The sequence below is a fragment of the Mandrillus leucophaeus genome, unplaced genomic scaffold (genome assembly GCF_000951045.1).
Source record: "Mandrillus leucophaeus isolate KB7577 unplaced genomic scaffold, Mleu.le_1.0 Scaffold119, whole genome shotgun sequence".
Taxonomy (NCBI): Eukaryota; Metazoa; Chordata; class Mammalia; order Primates; family Cercopithecidae; genus Mandrillus; species Mandrillus leucophaeus.
In genome coordinates, this window is record NW_012100209.1 from 4876072 (window position 1) to 4899140 (window position 23069).

Sequence of the window (23069 nt, forward strand, 5' to 3'; positions counted from 1 at the left end):
AAAAAAAAAAAAGCAACAAACAAACAAAAAAAACGAAACTTAAATCCTTAGAAACAGAGTAGAATAGTGATTGTCAGGGGTAGGGTGATGGGAGTAGAATAAGGAGATGTAGGTCAAAGGGCACAGAGTTACAGTTGTGTTGGGTGAATAAATCTAGAGACCTAATGTACAGGATGCGGACTCTAGATATTTCCTGAGAGTAGATTTTAGGTACTTTTCACATATACACACACAGAGAGACACAAGGTAACTATGTGAGATGATGGATATCATAATTTGCTTGACTGTAGTAATTATTTCACTATGCATATCAAATCATCATGTGGTACAATTTAAATAAATACAGTTTTTAAAAAGTTCTTTTTGATTCAGGGTTATAAGGATATTATCCTATATCCTACACATAAGCTACTCATTCACCTCACTCCCATTCAGGATAATTTTGAAATAAATCCAAAACATCATATCATGAAATCCACAAATATTTTAGTATACATTTCCAAGATCTGTGGCTCCTGAAAAATAAATTCACGATACTACTATTAAGCCTTAAAAAGCAATTCATTAATATCATCAAAGCAGCTTATCTTTAAATAGGAAAGATTAGGAAGTTTAGACATAGAGAGTTACAACACAGGACTCAATGTGCTAATGGCATACAAAAAGTACAAAGGAGCTGTGGGAGTTCAGGGAGGGGGAGAAGATTTTCAGCACTAAAGAACAAACTCACCCACGGGAAAGAATCGTTTAAGCAATTTAACAACTGTTTGTTTTTGGCTTTTCTCAGAAAAGTGATTCTGAAATAGTACACAGGAGGAAGTTTCTTTTCTACACAGAACACTTGCAGATTTTTGTGTTCTTTCTCTTTTCCCTAGTAAAGAGGAAATAACAGGAAGAAGGATTCAGTTAGAAGCAAAGGAGTTGTACCTTCTCTTTTTTAGACAAATTCTAAGTATTCAAAGCCCCTGGATACCATATTAGAATCATCATCTTCCTAACTAAATGTACTTTCTTTTTCCTAGTTTTCAAAATTTTATCTCTAGCCATTGGGGGTATCTTTGAATTGCTTGCTTGAGCCAAGGTTCTTCAGAATTATGTATTACCAAAAGTTTGCCAATGTATTTCAGCCTCTCTAGCATTTCTGAAAGATCCATCTAGGTCTTGCACTCAAATTTAGTATCTTGATATAGGTGAGAGGATCTGCTTTTTTCTTATATAACTTTTGCCTTTTAGGAGCTCAGAATGCATGAGGTTAAAAAAAAAACCTATTCCATCAAATGATGATAATATTGGACTATAACCTATAAAACAGGGGAAAACAAATCCATGAGTCTATGCTGATGTAAATAAGTGAGTAAGTAAAACGTATTGATATGATGCATTGGAAAAGGTACAACATCATTTCTATACTATTTTTGCACAAAAAGCACAACTTCAAAGAGAAATAGTCTATAAAAATATTTACCAGTACCCCCCAAAACTGTCAAAGTCATGAAAGACAAGGAAAGACTAAGGAACTGTCACAGATTGGAAAAGACCAAAAAGACAGGATAATTAAAGATAACATGGGATCCTGAATTGGATCTTGAAACAGAAAATGAACATAAGGGGAAACTAGGGAAATCTGAGAAAGGTCTGTATAGTTTCATTATGGTATTGTGCCACTGTTAATTGTCTGGTTTGGCTAATTGTACTATGGTTGTTTAAAATATTACCATTGCAGAAAGCTGAATAAAAGGCACATGGACACTTTCTGCAATATTCTGCAACTTTTCTTTAAGTCAAAAATTATTTCAGGAGGGAGGCTTCCAAGATGGCTGAATAGGAACAGCTTCAGTCTGCAGCTCACAATGAGATCAATGCAGAAGATGGTTGATTTCTGCATTTCCAACTGAGGTACCTGGTTCATCTCATTGGGACTGCTTGTATAGTAGGTGCAGTCCACAGAGGGTGAACAGAAGCAGGGTGGAGTGTCACTTCACCCGTGAAGCACAAGGGGTTGGGGGATTACCCTTTCCTAGCAAAGGGAAGCCTTGAGAGTCTGTACCTGGAGGAACGGTACACTCCTTCCCAAATGCTGCTCATTTCCCTCAGTCTTCACAATTGGCAGATCAGGAAATTCCCTCCCATGCCTTGGCAGGTCCCAAGCCCACTGAGCCTTGCTTACTGCTAGCGCAGCAGTCTGAAATCAACCTGCGATGCTGCAGCTTGGTAGGGAGAGGGGCATCCACCATTGCTGAGGTTTCAGTAGGCAGTTTTGTGCTCACAGTGTAAACAAAGAGGCCAGGAAGCTCAAACTTGGTGAAGCCCATCATAGTTCAGCAAGGTCTACTGCCTCTCAAGATTCCACCCCTGTGGGCAAGATATATCACAACAAAAGGCCGCAGACAGCTTTGGCAGACTGAAACATCCCTGTCTGATGGCTCTGAAGAGAGCAGTGGTTCTCCAAGCATGGCCTTTGAGCTCTAAGAACGGATAGACTGCCTCATCAACTGAGTCCCTGACCCCGTGTAGCCTGACTGGGAGACACCTTCCAGTAGGGCCCAACAGACACCTCACACAGGTGGGTGCCCCTCTGGGATAAAGCTTCCAGAAGAAGGATCAGACAGCAATATCTGCTGTTCTGCAGCTTCTGCTGGTGATACCTAGGCAAACAGGGTGTGGAGTGAACCTCCAGCAAACTCCAACAGACCTGAAGCTGAGGGCCCCGACTATTAGAAGAAAAACTAGCAAACAGAAAGGAGTAGCATCAACATCAACAAAAAACACAACCACACCAAAACCCCATCTGTAGGTCACCAACATCAAAGACCAAAGGTAGATAAAACCACAAACATGGTGAGAAATCAGACCAGAAAAGGTGAAAATTCCAAAAACCAGAGTGCCTCTTCTCCTCCAAGGAACAAAACTGGACAGAGAATGAGTTTGATGAGTTGACACAAGTAGGCTTCAGATGGTCGGTAATAACAAACTTCTCTGAGCTAAAGGATCATGTTCTAACCCATTGCAAGGAAGCTAAAAACCTTGAAAAAATGTCAGAAGAATGACTAACTGAATAAACAGTGTAGAGAAGATCTTAAATGACCTGATGGAGCTGAAAACCACAGCACGAGAACTTCATGACACATGCACAAGCTTCAATAGCCGATTCAATCAAGTGGAAGAAAGCATATTAGTGATTGAAGATCATATTAATGAAATAAAGTGAGAAGACAAGATTAGAGAAGAAAGAGTGAAAAGAAATGAACAAAGCCTCCAAGAAATATAGGACTATGTGAAAAGACCAAATCTATGCTTGACTGGTGTTCCTGAAAGTGACAGGTAGAATGGATCCAAGTTAGAAAACACTCTTCAGGATATTATCCAGGAAAACTTCCCCAACCTAGCAAGGCAGGTCAACTTTCAAATTCAGGAAATACAGAGAACACCACAAAGTCACTCCCTGAGAAGAGCAACCCCAAGACACACAATCATCAGATTCACCAAGGTTGAAATGAAGGAAAAAATATTAAGGGTAGCCAGAGAAAAAGGCTGGGTAACCCACAAAGGGAAGCCCATCACACTAACAGCAAATCTCTCAGCAGAAACCCTAAAAGCCAGAAGAAAGTGGGGGCCAATATTCAACATTCTTAAAGAAAAGAATTTTCAACCCAGAATCTCATATCCAGCCAAATTAAGCTTCATAAGTGAAGGAGACATAAAGTCCTTTACAGACAAGCAATTACTGAAAGAATTTGCCACCACCAGACCTGTCTTACAAGAGCTCCTGAAGGAAGCACTAAACATGGAAAGAAACAACCAGTACCAGCCACCACAAAAACATGCCAAATTGTAAGGACCATCAGCATTTTAAAGAAACTGCATCAAGTAATGGGCAAAATAACCAGCTGACATCATAATGACAGGATCAAATTAACATTAACCTTAAATGTAAATGGGCTAAATGCCCCAATTAAAAGACACAGACTGGCAAATTGGATAAAGAGTAAGGACCCATTGGAGTGCTGTATTCAGGAGACCCATCTCTCATGCAAAAACCCACACAGGCTCAAAATAAGGGCATGGAGGAAGATCTGCCAAGGAAATGGAAAGCAAAAAAAGCAGGGGTTGCAATCTAGTCTCTGATGAAACAGACTTTAAACCAACAAAGATCAAAAGAGACAAAGAAGGCATTACATAATGGTAAAGGGATCAATTCCACAAGAAGAGTTAACTATCCTAAATATATATGCACCCAATACAGGAGCACCCAGATTCATAAAGCAACTCCTTAGAGACCTACAAAGAGACTTAGACTCCTACAAAATAATAATGGGAGACTTTAACCTCCCACTGACAGTATTAGACAGATCAATGAGACAGAAGATTAACAAGGATATCCAGGACTTGAACTCAAGCAGACCTAATAGACATCTACAGAACTCTCCACCCCAAATCAACAGAATATACATTCTTCTCAGCACCACATCGCACTTATTCTAAAATTGACCACATAATTGGAAGTAAAACACTCCTCAGCAAACGTAAAAGGACAGAAATCACAACAAAATGTCTCTCAGACCACACTGCAAATCAAATTAGAACTCATGATTAAGAAACTCACTAAAAACTGAAAAACTCTGTGGAAACCAAACAACTTGCCCCTGAATGACTATTGGGTAAATAACGAAATGAGAAATAAAGATGTTCCTTGAAACCAATGAGAACAAAGATACAGTGTACTAGAATCTCTGGGACACATTTAAAGCAGTGTGTAGAGGGAAATTTATAACACTAAATGCCCACAAGAAGGAGCAGGAAAGATGTAAAATCAACACCCTAACATAACAATTAAAAGAACTAGAGAAGTAAGAGCAAACAAAATCAAAAGCTACAGAAGACAAGAAATAACTAAGATCAGAGCAGAACTGAAGGAGATATAGACACAAAAAACCCTTTGAAAAATCAATGAATCCAGGAGCTAGTTGTTTGTAAAGATCAACAAAACAGACCTCTAGCAAGTCTAATAAGGAAGAAACAAGAGAAGAATCAATTAGATGCAATAAAAAATGATAAAGGGGATATGACCACTGATCCCACAGAAATACAAACTACCTTCAGACAGAGAATATGATAAACACCTCTATGCAAATAAACTAGAAAATCGAGAAGAAATGGATAAATTCCTGGACACATACACCCTCACAAGACTAAACCAAAAGAAGTTGAATCTCTGAATAGACCAATAACAGGCTCTGAAATTGAGGCAATAATTAATAGTTCAACAACCAAAGAAAGTCCAGGAGCAGTTGAATTCACAGCCAAATTCTACCAGAGGTACAAAGAGGAGCTGCTACCATTCCTTCTGAAACTATTCCAATCAATAGAAAAAGAGGGAATCCTCCCTAATTCATTTTATGAAGCCAGCATCATCCTGATACCAAATCCTGGCAAAGACACAACAACAAAAAAGAGAATTTTAGGCCAATATCCCTGATGAACATCTATGCAAAAATCCCTAATAAAATACTGGCAAACTGAATCCAGCAGCACATCAAAAAGCTTATCCACCATGATCAAGTTGGCTTCATCCATGGGATGCAAGACTGGCTCAATATAAACAAATCAATAAATGTAATCAATCACATAAACAGCACCAATGACAAAAACTACATGATAATCTCAATAGATGCAGAAAAGGTCTTCAACAAAATTCAACAGCCCTTCATGTTAAGCACTCTCAATAAACTACATATTGATGGAATGTATCTCAAAATAATAAGAGCTATTTATGACAAACCCACAGCCAGTATCATAAAGAATGGGCAAAAACTGGAAGCATTCCTTGAAAACCAGCACAAGACAAGGATGCCCGCTCTCACCACTCCTATTCAACGTAATGTTGAAAGTTTTGGCAAGGGCAATCAGGCAAGAGAAAGAAATAAAGGGTATTCAAATAGGAAAAGAGGAAATAAATCAAATTGTCTCTGTTTGCAGATGACATTATTACATATTTATAAAACCCATCGTCTCAGCCCAAAATCTCCTTAAGCTGATAAGCAACTTCAGCAAAGTCTCAGGATACATAATCGATATGCAAAAATCACAAGCATTCCTATACACCAATAATAGACCAACAGAGAGCCAAATCATGAGTGAACCCCCATCCGCAATTACTACTAAGAGAATAAAATACCTAGGAATCCAACTTACAAGGGATTTGAAGGACCTCTTCAAGGAGAACTGGAAACCACTGCTCAACAAAATAAAACAAGACACAAACAAATGGAAGATCATTCCATGCTCCTGGATAGGAAGAATCAATATCATGAAAATGGCCATACTGCCCAAGGTAATTTAAAGATTCAGTGCAAACCCTATCAAGCTACCACTGACTTTCTTCACAGAATTGGAAAAAAAACTATTTTAAAGTTCACATGGAACCAAAAAAGAGCCCACATTGCCAAGACAATCCTAAGCAAAAGGAACAAAGTTGGAGGCATCACACTACCTGACTTCAAACTATACGACAAGGCTACAGTAACCAAAACAGCATGGTAATGGTACCAAAACAGACATATAGACCAATGGAAGCAAACAGAGGCCTCAGAAATAACACCACACATCTACAACCATCTGATCTTTGACAAAGCTGACAAAAACAAGCAATGGGAAAGGAGTCCCTATTTAATAAATGGTGGTGGAAAAACTGACTAGCCATATGTAGAAAGCTGAAACTGGATCCCTTCCTTACACCTTATACAAAGATTAACTCAAGATGGATTAAAGACTTAAATGTTAGACCTAAAACCATAAAAACCCTAGAAGAAAACCTAGGCAATACCATTCAGTACATAGGCATGGGGAAAGACTTCATGACTAAAACACTAAAAGCAATGGCAACAAAAGCCAAAATAGACAAATGGGATCTAACTAAACTAAAGAGCTTCTGCACAGCAAAACAAACTATCATTAGAGTGAACAGGCCACCTACAGAATGGGAGAAAAATTTCACAATGTACCCATTTGACAAAGGGCTAATATGCAGAATCTACAAAGAACTTAAACAAATTTACAAGAAAAAAACAAACAACTCCATCAAAACGTGGGCAAAGGATATGAACAGACACTTCTCAAAAGAAGACATTTATGCAGCCAACAGACGTGTGAAAAAATCCTCATCATCACTGGTCCTCAAAGAAATGCAAATTAAAACCACAATGAGATACCATCTCACACCAGTTATAATGGTGATCTTAAAAAGTCAGGAAACAATAGATGCGGAGAAGATGTGGAGAAATAGGAACGCTTTTACACTGTTGGTGGGAGTGTAAATTAGTTCAACCATTGTGGAAGATAGTGTGGCGATTTCTGAAGGATCTAGAACTAGAAATACTATATGACCCAGCAATCTCATTACTATGTATATACCCAAAGGATTATAAATCATGCTGCTATAAAGACACATGCACACGTATGTTTATTGCAGCACTATTCACAATAGCAAAGACTTACAGCCAACGCAAATGCCCATCAGAAATACCATTTGACCCAGCAATCCCATTACTGGCTATATACCCAAAGGATTATAAATCATGTTACTATAAAGACCCATGAACACTTCTGTTTACTGTGGCACTATTCACAATAGCAAAGACTTGGAACCAGCACAAATGTCCATCAGTGACAGACTGAATTAAGAAAATGTGGCACATATACACCATGGAATTCTACGCAGCCATAAAAAGGATGAGTTCGTGTCCTTTGCAAGGACATGGATGAAGCTGGAAACCATCATTCTCAGCAAACTATCACAAGGACAGAAAACCAAACACTGCTTCTTTCCACTCATAAGTGGGAGTCGAACAATGAGAACACATGGACACAGGGCAGGGAACATCACACACCAGGGCCTGTCTGGGGGTTGGGACCTGGGGGAGGGATAGCATTAGGAGAAATACCTAATGTAAATGACTAGTTGATGGGTGCAGCAAACCAGCATGGCACATGTATACCTACGTAACAAACTTGCACGTTGTGCATATGTACCTTAGAACTTAAAGTATAATTTAAAAAAATTTTTCAAAATAAAAAGTTAAACGTAAAAAAAATCTGTTCCAATAATACATAAGTATACAATGACTTGGGTCCTCCTTACAAAGATCTCACCTTTTAAATAGCTATACTGGGCCAGATTGTGACAGAGCAGATTTGCTACACAGAGGCCTTTTTCTTGGAGGCCCCAAAGTCTCTCCCACTATATACTGTGTATCCCTCAGGAACAGCAATAGAACAATAAAAGCTGGACACTTTTTTATGCTCCAAGAATGACTTAGAGCACCTCGAATACCTCATGGAATTATATTTATTTGCTCTAGTTGGAGACAACAAATAATTGGAGACAACAAAAGATGGTTTTAGACATAACTATGAACTAGAGGGAGCTTTCTATGCCACATGCAGACTTCTATTTCTAGTTCCTTATGCCTTGAGCATCTCTCCTTTACTCTTCCCTCTGTCCATGTTCTGCCTTCAGTTAAGAACACCCTCAAGACTCTACTCTCTGAAGTGAAATTAAAGCCAGCCGTCGTCAGAAAATTCCATTGAACATGTGCACATGTGTGCGTGCATGTGTGTATCTGTGTGTATGTGTGTCTCTGTGTGTGTGTGTAGTTTTGGAAGATCTCATGGCACCAATCACCCAACTTCTATCTGTCCATTCACAGGAGAGCATGCCTGGACCACAGCACAACTGCAATTAAGTGTTTGTACCTGCTGCTGTAGTCTCCCTTTCTGCCCCTTTTCTCCTTATATGACATCTCCCCATCTGTCTTTCCATTTTACATGACTGGCTCACCCTCCACTACAGCAGAAGGAGATCCAATAACGTTAATTATACTGACAGCATGTCTGTCACATTAATATAATCATCCTTTCCATTCATGGACACCATGAACAATTAAGGACTTGGGAAACTACATCCTGCCAAAATACTAAGTCTTACACTGATCTCAGTGAGCAGGAAATGCTCCTGACCAGCCAATAATTTGGGGATGGGGATTAGGATTTTGAATCCACTGCCTTGAAACAAGATCTCTGACTTTGGAAGTTAATGAGTTAATTACTTTGAACGTAATGAAAGTTAATGACCTCTCCTTGCAAAGCTTGATCCTAACTTGAACCTCTCACAGACATAGGGGAGTCTGGAAGACAATTTGGTCTGCCCCTATGAACTGTTCAATTCAGATGCAGAAACGTCCAAAGAAAGCCGTTTCAATGCTAATTGGGACTGCTTCTAGCCTTGCTCTGCTATCCCTGTTTCCAGAGATGGCAAATGTAGAAATAGTATCAGGAGATGTCCTTATCTTGTTAATTAATAAAAGAATGTTTGAGGAGAAAGGAAGATGAGTATGTACATACTGAATTTTTAATAATTCAGTTTTTAGTGTGGGCTTCTGACCTCCCTACTTGTCTTCCTTATCCCACAATTGTTACAATAATCTAACTAATCTATAGGCCTTATTCAAATTTCACCAGTTTTTCTGCTTATGTCCCTTTTTTTGCTCCAAGATCCCACAATAAATGTAGTTATCATGTCTCCTTGGGTCTTTTCCAATCTCCAAATCCTTTGGGTTCTTTCTTTATCCCACCAAGATAGTAATTTTCACTGTAGATTAAGTCTCTTTAAAGAAGCTGCTATGCTGCAGGTAAACATGGGTCTGAACTGCAGAACTGGTTTGTTTCTCATACATATCCACCCAGTTTGCCTAATAGGAGACTGGCTCATATATTAAGGAAGTATTGGGGCATCAAACTGCAAGAACAGATACTTTTGAAGTCTCATGCATTCTATTTAAAATTTTTAGAGATTTTATATTTTACTCAGTAAATTGCACATACTTATTTTAATTCAAAAAAGTATTTTCCCAAATACTCTAAACAAAGTTGACATACCAGAAAGATGCATTATATTTAGCACATGGCTTGAAGTACTCATTGGCATGCTTCTGCATACTTCAGTTTGAGAAACTCTAACAGTGTTATTTTACTGTTTCAAATGTATGATACTGGATTACACAAGCCATTGTGACAAACTGCTGGTGTTCGGACATTACTTATAACACTGTTCCTATGAGTAAATGCTTTCCAAGTTATACACAACTGACTCACAAATAAACTTTTGGCCCACAATCCATTTATATGTTGGGGACTGTTTGTACTAATATAAGATCCTTGCCACAGGATTTTTAAAAGTCATTGCAACAAATAATTCTTTTAATTTCCAAGAAAACCCACCACTTCTGCAAGTTGTATGTTGTTTTTATCTCTAGATATCAAATTGCCTTAAAGCAAAACTTCCCAGTATGGATATCTAGTTGGGAAAATACTCTGACAACAACAAAGAGAAAATAAATGAGAAAGCAAGATTGAACAGAACTCATTTACAAGCAAAGGCCTTTGATTCTGTACTTTGTCCTTCAGCTTCAGAATTCAATTTTCCTTCTCAATTTTCTGCTGTTCAAACGCTGCAGTCGTTTCACTGCTTGAATATAGATGGTGGACTCCAGCTCTGAAAGAAACAAAGTTGGTAAAAAATTCCCAGAAAGCCAACTCCTTCTTTGAGTCATTTGTCAAAGCGCTTTGTATTTTCAAAGTGATCAAAGGCACTTGCAGGTGAAAAGCCGAGTGTCGTCAGTGGTGATAGGGAGGGCATGCTCTGGAAATGCTATTCTTTTAGAAAGACAGTTTTTTCTGAAGGAGAAAGAGTGAGGGAATTGTACAAATAATCCCAGAGGCCATTGGAGTATAATTTTAACTTCTCAGCCCTATTTAAATTTGGGTCACTCTTGTTACTGTTTCTGGTTATAAAAAGCCTCCCTCAGGGGTTAAGAATCCTTTCCTCTCCTCACAAGATCTTTTCTAATCCTGCTGCCTCCCCTTCTTCAGGCATCATGCTTGGAGGAAAGCAACATCATTTATGTAGCGGCCATTCTTTCAGATGGAGATAATTACAGATGGAAAATGTGCCACAGAAAGAGACCACCTGTGGTCAGTGCCTTACAAATGGAAATGTAAAAGGCAACTTGTATGGATCACAATGCTCTGCAAAGCTAACTTCCTGAGTAATTTTAAATTCTTTTAAGATAGAATACCTCTCTCTCTTCACTTATGATTTGGGATAATCGAATATTATAAGGGAGCCTTGGGACACAGCATATTTAAAGAGACTTGCCTGCGTGCACAACTCATGCTGAAATAGAAGTAGATTAAACTCCATGCCGCTCATATAAAATCCCTAGCCTGTGAGAATTTACTATTTATAGTAGAGGGTCTGCAAACTATAGCCCTCAAGCTAAGTCTGACTCATAGCCTGTTTCTTTGTTGTTGTTTTCTTCAGTTTACCAGTTAAGAATGGTTTTTATACTTCCACGTGGTTGGAAAAAAACAAAAGAAGATAATGTTTTGCGACACATGAAAGGTATTTGAGATTCAGATTTCAGTGTACAGGAATATAGTTTTTTTGGAACATGGTAATGCCCACTCATTTATGTTTTGCTTATGGCTGCTTTTATCCTACAACTGCAGACTTGAGTAGTTGCAAGGGAGACTGTGTATGGTCTTCAAAGCTTAAAATATTTACTATCCAGACCTTTCTGAAAAAAACTTGCTAATCCCTGTTTCATATTCATTGAGAATTCACTTTTTCTAGCGGTGCACTGCAACAAGGTAGGGCATTCTTGGGGCAGGAAACAAATGTTATAAAGGAGCGGGGGAAATAATCCCAGAGAAGCATGAGGTCATCGGAAGGCACACCTGTCAGCATCGCAGGTTGTCTCAGCTAGGTCTGTGATTTGCTTTTCTCTGAAGAATTTCATGCCTACAGCCTATATTTTTAATAGAGGGAACTAGGATCCAGCAAAAGTTGGACAAATGAGGACACAGAAAATGAGGAGAGAATAGTGGCAGCTATACCACAAACATATATTATTTTCTATCTCTGACTCCTGTTCTCTCCCTCAGTATCTTTAGTGGTCGCACTTGAGATACAAAGAGGAAAGGGAAAAAGAGGGAGGAAACTAGGAGGGAGACAGAAGGTCAGGATGGAAGGGTGGAAAGTAGGAGAAGGAGAGAGAGAATTGTAGAACAAAAGCTGAGTGTTAGAGTAGAAAACAAAGCAGAAATCAGAGTGGGGAAGGTAGAGAAAAAGAGACTACGGAATAGCGAAGAGGGCCTTCTAACTATCTATTCCTACCACAAATTAAGCTTTCTGAAAGGAGGCCATAGAGGCTTTGTTAATTGATTGACTGATGATTGATTGAAATGAAGATCAAGACACTAAAGACAGATACAGAAAGGTGATAGAACAGAGATGTGGCATGAAAAAGTAATTTTAAGAACTATAACGTGTTCAAAATCAGCTTTTGAATTTTTTGCAATTGGACTTTTAATTCGAATAAAAGCTTATACATGGGTCTAATATGTAGACAATATAGTTAGACAAGTTCTGGCCTGACCTCCAGCCATGCACCACCTCTCTCCTTTTACCAGGGGATTCCACAGAGTACAGTTCAAGGACCCCCTGCCCTACTTTGAAATAATCATCATCACTTCCTCACCTGGGGTTGGGGGGGTCATTCTGATTTTACAGGAGGGAGTCGTTTTGAATCTAGTTACCAGAAAGAGAGAGGATACAAACCTGTATTTGCAGTCTCTGTCCATATTAAATTTGTATAACAGTAATAAAATGGTTTACAGTTTGGTAATAACACAGATGAATTTGAAGTGCACACATTTTTAAGCTATAATGTAATTCTCTCATGGAACCCGAAAACACTAAGTAAAGGGTTAGAGCATGATGCATATGAAACCGTCATAGGTGTCTTTCATGTGGTGTGGGGCAATTTTTCAGGACATCAGATATCTAGAAGAGAAATAACATTAATTCTGAATTTTTGTTACAGCACTAGCAGCACGAGAACTACGTGAATAGGATTCCTTGTAACCTTAATCCATTACAGATTTGGATTTAGAAAGGTGTTTGCCACAACATTGCTTTTACTTTTTTTTTTTTTTTTTTTGAGACGGAGTCTTGGTCTGCCGCCCAGGCTGGAGTGTAGTGGCGCGATCTCGGCTCACTGCAACCTCTGCCTCCCGGGTTCAAGCAATTCTCCTGCCTCAGCCCCTCGAGTAGCTGGGACTACAGGCGCCCGCTGCCTCGCCCGGCTATTTTTAAATTTTATTTTATTTTATTTTATTTTATTTTATTTTATTTTATTTTGTATTTTGGTAGAGACGAGGTTTCACCGTGTTGCCCAGGCTGGTCGCAAACTCCTGAACTCAGGCAATCCGCCCGCCTCGGCCTCCCAAAGGCTGGGATTACAGGCGTGAGCCTCCGCGCCCGGCCAACATTGGTTTTTCTTTGAAGCTTTTTCCATCCTTGTCCATTCTGGCACACAGGCCAACTTGTTAGAAGACCAGGAGACACGGGGTTTTCTACACCCACTTTTGCCACTGTGTGGTTTGCTACAGACCGCACAAACCAAGCGCATTAGAAAACGCAAATGCACCAAGTGTGCCTGCCTCCCTCTCCATCACATTTGCAGCCCCCCCTTTCCTATTTGAGTATGGAATGCCATAACCTTATGACACATCAGGACTACTTAAAAGGGCACCTAAATGTCCTAATGAAAATAAATTTTAATGTCACTCATTATTTTGCATTGAGAAATCTACTAGAAATATTTGTGGTCGTAGAGGAAGTTCTACTACTCTGAAATGTTGCCTTGGAGACGCACAGTGAGGAACAGGTAAATGAAATCTTCTCCCTCTAGCTTCATCTTTTCTCTGTGGCTAAAGGAAGTGTTATATAGAAATATAATCATCAGCTCTATCCCAGAATCAACAGAAAAAATGTTAAGGGCTGGGTGCAGTGGTTCATGTCTATAATTCCAACACTTTGGGAGGCTGGGGCAGGAGGATCTCTTGAGCCCAGGTGTTCAAGGCTGCAGTGATCTATGATTGTGCCACTGCATGTCAGCCTGGATGACAAAGTGAGACCCTGGTCTCTAAAAAAAATAATAATAATAAAGTTAAGCACAAATTACAAATTGTCTCCTATTTACATAAAGAAGACTTCTTTGTGGATCCTCTATTGCAAATGTGAGTTCTTCTAAAGCAAACCATGTGCCTTCTGGGTAGGCAGGTTAGCTTGGAAATCAACAGATTTCAGGTTAAAATAGAGAATCACAGCCTCACACTGAAAACAGGAGCCATATAATTCATTTCCAATGTAAGTTAAAATCATGGAGCCCACACAAAGTCCTGCTAAATAAATCAGTTGAAACAATCATTAATGGCATTATTGGAAGAAATTAGGGTAAAAAGTTACTGATTTTGTATAGGTTGTTAAAATTAAACAAAAATATAAGAAGTAATACTGGCATAAAATGACTGTTTTTCTTGTATAGAAATTCTGTTAAAGTCAAAGGTGTACTTTGGAGCAGTAATATATATTCCCTTGGTTTGCTCCATCAGGGCTTTGAATAATTGCAAGACAATTATGCCTTAAATAGATTTTTAGAGTTCCATCTCCTTGTACTGACCTGCAAAAGGATTTTTCACACTCTCTTCTTTTCTATGAACAAACTGAGCTGTGTTCCTATGTAAAAACTTAAGAAGGCTAGAGAAATTTAGAAAGATTAAATGAATTATGATTCTGGAAATAAATTGGGGCAGGAAAATGCTGTGTAACTTCATGACTCTCTTGCAATAAACGTCTAGTTTGGAGGTTGGATGTGGGAGAAGAATTGGATGCTTGAGGGGTGAAAAATGTGCAGCATGAAAGAAAGCAAAAATATACAATGTTAAGTAATGGTGGGTTATGATTTCAGAGCAATTAAAAATTATTCCAAAAGATAGTCAATGAAAAGGCAAATAGGAGGGAAAGGTCGATATTAGTGAATACAGTAACTCAAGGGTAGTTTCCTCCAGGAGTGCCCACACAATACATTGTATTCAAAAGCAGCCTGGGTGTTGCAGATGAAGAGCGTCTGGGCTTGCAGAGGTCTTTCAGGTCTTCAGTAATAACTAAGCAGTAAGATTCACAATCCACAGGATATGGCATTTTTATAGTGTGTAGGAGGATAGCAACTCAGTGCTGTAGCAATATAGAAAACACAAAGAAGGACTAAGCAAAGTGCGGAATGCAACAAATTCAAAGCAATCATGACTTCAGTAGCCGTATGTTGTTCTCTGGTAAAGTCTCCGACAGTCAGTTGATTGACAGCAAACATTTGTGAAATATAAACTCTAGATCCAGTACTGAGCAAGGTGTTGTGACATAGACAAAAGCCCAAGGGCAAAAAGCTGTAGCTCAGAACACGGTGCTTATCCACAAGAGCCACTTAATGAACCAAAATGTGTATCATATTGTGTCAGATTATGTGTCATTAATCATTTAAAACTAGGCATACATATAATAATGTGTCAGTTACTGCTACAGACAAAAAATAAAATGGGCTGGATTCAACAGAGGAGATCTTAAGAATAGTAATTTCGAAAGATTTCTCAAGAGGGAATGCAATAATTCAGCACTCCCCTCCATAGTGTCAGCGAGAGAGAGGTGCAACTAAAAATATGTGGGGGTATTTCATATTTTTATTTTTTATTGTGGTAAAATATACAAAACATAAAATGTATTATTACTGTGGACTAAACATTTCTATTCTTCAAAATTCATATGTTGAAACCCTAACCCACAGTGTGATTTTACTTGGAAATGGGGCCTTTGGTTGTTAATTAGGTCGTGAAGATGCAACCCTCATGATAGGATTAGTCAGTTCCCTTATAAGAAGAGACACAAGAGAGCTTACTTTTTCTCTCCCTGCTCTCCTTTATGTGAGTATACAAAGAGAAGACAGCCATCTGCAAATCAGGAGGAAGGCCCTCACCAGACACTGGATCTGCTGGATTCTTGATCTTGGACTTCCCAAACTCTGGAAGTGTGAGAGTAAATGTTTATTGTTTAAGCTGCCCATTATATGATAATTTGTTTTGTTATCACTGCCTGAACTAAGACAACCATCTTAACCATTGTTAAGTGTACAAGTCAGTGGCATTTAAGTACATTCACATTGCTATGCAACTATCACCACCATCCATCTCCAGAAGTCTTTTCAACTTGTAAAACTGAAATTCTGTGCCCATTACACAATAATTCCCCATCCCCTCCTCCCTCATTCCTTAGGAACCACCATTCTGACTTCTGTTTCTATGAATTTGACTACCCCATATGCCTCATATAAGTGGAATCATACAGTATTTGTCTTTTGTGACTTTATTTCCCTTAGAATAATGTCCTCAAGGTTCACCTATGTTGTAGCATCCATCGGACTTTACTTCCTTTTCAAAGCTGAATAATATTCCATTTTATGTATACATCACATATTATGTACCTATTTATCCATCAACAGATGCTTGAGTTGTTTCCAACTTTTGGCTATGGTGAATAATTCTGCTATGAAAAGATATTTGTAAATGTATAAATACCTTTTTGAGATGTGGGATTTTTTTATTTTCATAATCAGTGTGAAGGCGGAGCGGGGAGCATATGCAGAGGTAGGAGCAATAAGAATATCATTTATGACTTTGGTGTCAAGGTGGAAAAAAATGTCCAGCAATCGAAAGACAATTTTCCACAATCAAGAACTGTCCTACCTAAAATACCAATTAATGATCCCGTGACAAAACACTGCAAGAAGAAGAAATATTAAGAAACAGGCCATTGCAGTAAATCAAGTACCAGGTGATGAAGCCCTGAACTAAAGAGGAATAGATAAGTATGAGGACCCTTTGACAAGATTCAGGGCCAACAGTCTGAGACAAGAGTTCTCAGCGTGGTTTAAGACAGTTTATTGATCATTACTGGGCCCTGATTTCTTATTTATTTGCAAGATGAAAATATGAATTCTTTCACATTTCTATCAGTTCTCACATTCTATGGTCTTTTTACATTAGATTTTGACATTAAACATGACTGTCACACACCTAAATGAGGACATATAGATACTTGGCAATCCCTGCTAAAAAACCTGATCTTTGGAGAGCTTGTGAAGTTGGCCAAGTTTGACTTGACAATCTCTCAACTGTCCTTATGTCAGTACTTTCCCACCAATCACCTGCCCATGAACGTTCTTATAGGTTCCTGGCTGCCTAAAACTTCCTGAGGTGCTTTGAGAGGATTTGCCTTTCCAGAGCCATATCCATGCCTACAAATATTTTTCATATTTCTATCAATTGGTAGAAATAATTAGCTACTGCCACATAACAAACCATTCTAAAACCTAGTGGCTTATATTTTAAGACTTAAAATAATAATCAGTTATTACTTCTCATGAGCCATGGGTGGGCTGGGCAGAATTGTTGAACTAGAATGACATAAGCTGATCTCAACTAGGCTCACTCATATTTCTGCAGTCAGCTAGCTAATCAGCTAGGGCTGGCTGGTCTAGACTACCCTAAGCTTTTTTTATGGGTGTGGCAGGTTTCCTAAGAGCAGAAACAAAGTCTCTTAAGGCGTAAACTTGGAGCTGGCATGCTGTCATTTCTGTCACAATATTAGCAAGTAACAAGGCCAGGCTCCATCTCTTAATGAGAGGCACTTTCAAAGTTATACTGCAAACACATGATCACAGAGAAGAATAGAAAAATTGGGTCATTTTTGCAACAAATCCATCAAAACTTCATCTGTCCTCTAGTCTACTTTCGGGAAATAGCTAGGTGACAGCTAGTACTATCACACTAATCAAGAACTTGAATTCCTCAAGAATTAGGATAAGTCTTTTATCTTGGTAATCTTGGTTAGCACAATATAAGAGTTAAGGCAAGCCCTGAAGAAATATTTGTTGACATGACATGAAACCCATTTACAAAGGCATTTTAATGGTTACCACAGAAAAGGTAACCACAGAAAAGGGTTTTTCTGACCCTTTCTTCTCTAAGAGTTAAGTAGGCAATTTAAGGATGTGCTTTATAGAACGTTGTTGTGTTGATTTGGACTGTTACACATCACTGAAAGAACTAAGTCTGTGATTGTAGTACATAGCATATTTTTAAAAATCGTATTTGGCTTGTAACTCTTTTATACCATGCAGGGGACTCAGTATTTCTTCACTAATGAACAACAGACTGCTGTCAGTTAATAGCTGGACAAAAGTAGCTAAACTAACATGACTAGGGAATTCTCAAAGAGAAGAGGTGGAACTACTCTAAATTAACATATCATGTGGCTTTAGGTTTCTTTGGTTTCAACCTAAAACTGGGTTATCTTTCCTCCCTGCTCTGAGTATTTTTAGAATATTTTACTCAGTTATGAAATATCTGTTGCAGTTTACTCAACGTGCATCTTTTTTCCTCTTATGATAGAGTCACCTTTAAAATCTTATCCACCACTTGGCTTTAACTACCAATGATTGGATTAATTGGGGCTTGCTATTTTGTTTTAAAAAACAAAACATCTAACAATATGTCTTGTATTTAACACACCAGAAATTATTGTTAAGATCAGGTAAAGCATTGAACTATTTGGAACAATTTAGCAATTCTTGGGTGATTACAGACACAATCACTGTAAAAACCAAATAATTTAGGCAGACCATGTCCCATTAATCTTGCAAAAAGTACTTATCTAAGTAACAATGACGATACTGGGACAAATAGGATGTTAAAACATTTGGCCATATATTTTTCATTGGTGTGGATTTGGTCATGGTCAAAACTGACTGCTGAGACTATTATTAAGCCTCTTCTGTATCCCTCTGGAAAACAGGATAATAATAGAACTTACCTCAAAGAATATTTGCGAGGGCTAAATTACCTAATTCAAGTAAAATATTAAGTAAGTATAATGCCTGGCACATAGTAACTAATCATCACTATCAGCTGGAGTTCCGTTCATTTGCTTCACGGATTAGTCATTGCTCTTACACAAAATCAACCCTTGATTTTTATTCTGAACAAATGATGACTTTACTGCATTCCAGCTGAACAAATGATGACTTTATTGCATTCCAGCTGAGCATAGAGCATGATACTATCATTAATAGTAATTATTATTATAATATCAATAATGATATTGTGAAAAACAAAAGATCACTTTATCCAAAGTTTCTTTTTAGAAGGAACTTACCTTCTAAACAGGAATATGAAATATTACTATACCATAACCCCCAAAAAGTGAATATTTAATACCAATGAAAATTGATTATGAGTAAATATCAATATCCAAATAATGTTGATGATTCCCAAGGGAATCTAAAATTGATTGTTTACGTGGAAAAAAAAAGTTAAGTATCTATGTCACAGTGCACACAAATAAATGCCAGATGAAAAAACAAATCTCTATGACCTTGGGGTAGAAAAAATATCTTATTAAGAAACAAAAAGTGCTGGCCAAGCAGGACAAGATTAATATATTGAATTCTTTTAAATTCAAGAACTAAAAAGAACATTTTGTGTGAAATGAACAGTACCGTAAATAAATTTTAGAAACAAATAATTGGCACAGAAAAATAATTGCAACACAAATAACTGTACAATAATTAGTATTCAAATATATATAAATAAATCTGCAAATGAATAAAAGAAAGTCAAACAACCTAATAGGAAAATATTGAAGAGTATAAATATGCAGTTACAAAACCAGAAAACTGAATAACCACTAAACCTCAGAAATAATGCTCTACTTTCCTGGTACAAATTAAAACAATTTCAATCTGTAACACATCATCAGGGTAACAAAAAATATTTAAGTCTGGCAAAATCAATAGTTGACAAGAAATGGAGAAAATGGGATTGCTCGGGCATTGCTAAAGGGAATAAAAATTGGCATCACCTTGAGAGTACTTTGCTGTATCTAGTGAATTCTATAGCCTAGCTATACCAATACCTACTCTACACCCTAGAGAAAATCTCCCACATGTATAATAAGACATAATATACATAATGAGACAATTTAGGAATATTTATAGCAGCACTGTTTATAAAAGCAAAAAAAAAAATTCTCGTATTAATTATACAAGAGTCATATAATGAAATATTACATAGCATTTAAAATTAAGAACTATAACTGCATATTTATGTATTGTTTATAAGTTATACAGTCTGAATGAGCTCCTATAACAAAATACCTTAGACTGGGTAACTTATAAACAATAGAAATTTATTGTTTACAGTTGAGGAGGCAAAAAGTCTACTTTTCGCATGTCTGTAAATTCAGTATCTAGTGGAGGATTGCTCTTTGTTCCAAACATTGCTCCTTCCCACTGCATCATCACGTGGAGGAAGGGAAAAACAAAACCCCTCAAGCCTGTTTCACAATGGTTCTAATCTCACACATGAGGGCAGAACCTTCAAGACCTAATGGCGTCTTAAAGGCCCCACCTTCTAATACTATCACGTTGGAGATTAGGTCCCATCATATGAATTTTAGGGGAGCACTAACATTAAGACCATAGCATGTATTGTATAGATCAACCTTGAAAAAATAATTCTAAATGAAAACAAATTACAAAATACTACACATAATATGGCATTCACATAAAATTTAAAAATGTGCAGCTTTGTTATGTAAATGAACTGTGAATGCCTGTCAACTTCAAGCAAGTGGTTCTATCTGGAAAAGAAGAAAGAGAAGGAAATCTGTGAGGAATTAAAAAAATAACTTTAGTTTCTATAACATTTTATTTTTAAAATAAAAACCCTTAATTAAATACAGTATGGGAAATATCAATATTGTATATAATCTGTTTTGGATATGTACACATTAAAAAATAACATTTGGGAGGAGTAGTTTTGGTTTTTTTGAAATATTTCAGAATAAAAGAAATGGAAAACTTACCAATCCTTTAGGAATACTCATAAAGCCATTAATAAGCCAAAGCCCATTATGATAACATCGCACCTCTAGAGCTGTCATTCATTGGATGATTTTGGTCTTACAGAAGACAACCAAGACCAAGAAACATCTAAGTTGTCAAACCAAGCTCCAAAACTATGTGTCTAAACTCTTGTTATTCCTAACAGAGATTCTCAGTTCCTTATTTAAAGCTACTAAATCTTACTTTAAAAGCTTAGTTAAAAGTTGTAAAAAGCAAAATATTACTAGAAAGAAAAGGAGAAGAAATAAAAATATATTAAAGGGACATGAAATTATTAAAAGTTAAATAGTTGCTATTAAAAAATATATATGCACACACACACACACACACAGGCAAATCCATAAAGCCAATAGTAGTGTACAAAATGGCACAAGAATATTTACTGGTAATGATATCAAATAATTGATAACACTTGTCATCATGTTCTGAGTACTCTAAAAATAGAGGGATATCAGCAATACATTTTAGAAAAATGCCCTCCAAAATGTTAACATTTTTTGTTTTATGGGCTTCATCTCTGTTGTGTACATGGTAATAAAAGGTTTAACCCAAAATTGTGACTCTAATGATGGCAATTTCAAACAGAGTATAAGGTTGTCAGCTTTTTGGAGTTGTGGAACATGTATTTCATTTAGATGAAGTTTGCTCCTTTTACACATACAGCTTCCCTCAAAGTGTGACTGCAAGTAGACTATCTAAAGGACAGTGGAATAGGACTGCTCTCAGAGAACAAAAAATAATTCTAAAATTCTTTATGTGCAGAAAGGATTTGACAGCATTTTAACCCCTGAATGTCATACAAAATATCTATGAATCTCAAGAACAAAGATTAAACACAAATAATATGCCATTAATATTAACTTTATAAATTTATTTTTTACCTCAAATTCTAGTTCTTAGTTTAACTGAAGTCATACGTAATACACAGAGAAAATATTTTAATAAAGGAAAATGGAGCCACAGATGGTAAGTTTGCAAGAAATGGAAAGGAGATTATGATGATAACTTTGGTAGTGTTATAAATTATTTTTTTAAGTTAACAGGAGAAAGGCTTGCCCTCTAATTCTCATGGCGAAGAGTTTGAAGAAAGCTGTACCTCTATCAGATAATGTAAAATCTAATGAAAGATTCTAGGACACCAATGGACTATTTTATTGATATGAAATCTCAATCTAAAACTTTTTTAAGTTTCTTCATTTTCTTTACTATAACATTCCATCATTTGGATATATAATATTCAATAATATTTCACTAATATTTCATAAGTTTTAAAAAATATATTTTATTGTCCTTCAGAATTAAATAGATAATCAACCAGTTTGCTTGCAACATGCATCTAAACCAGGCTGACGAGCCACATTCTTTGGTCTATTTCATGTTCTCTCCATCTTGATCTTAATTGCATTATTGCTAATATTAGTATATTAATTTTTCATCTTACATTATTTATTTTAAGTGGTGCAGGAATATGTAACAAAACACTCAAATGTATCTGCAAACAAGTTCCATTTTTATATAATGATGGTTGCTGATGGAGGCTGAAAAAGTTGACTAGTAGGCAGAGAGGGATGACAGTGCTTGATATTCACTTGCTGGATGGAAGTCTAAAAGAAAAAAGAAAAGTGGTTTAAAGGTAGCAGAGTAAAAGTTGAGGTCCCAGAGTACACATAGATGAGATGGGTTCTAGAAATAGCCTGCCTGGATATTTTGATTAAAGAGTAAGATTTAAATATCCTGGCTGTTGAGAGAAGAAAAACTAAACACACACACACCAGTTGTTGAAAGGTGTGGAAACCTCTGGTTTAGAATTTGAGTTCTGAGTGTGTGGCATCTCTTATAGAATACTGGTGAACTATACCACATAGTTTGATTCTGAACTTGGCAAACATATATGACATGTGAATAAATGTACTCCTGTAAACAAGCTCATTTGATGAGGTCAGAATGAAGCCTTCTAACTAAAACTACCAGCTTTTGACCAAAGGTAAGTTGTCCTTTCCCACTAGCTTTTTATCCAATGCTACCACCTTATTTTGGTTCCTCAGTCTGGTGGACTGTGGTCATTAGTAAAATACTGTCATCAAGCAGAAATCAGCAAATCCCACTTCAAGCAGTTGGACATGAAGGATCTCTTCAAGAATTACAAACCACTTC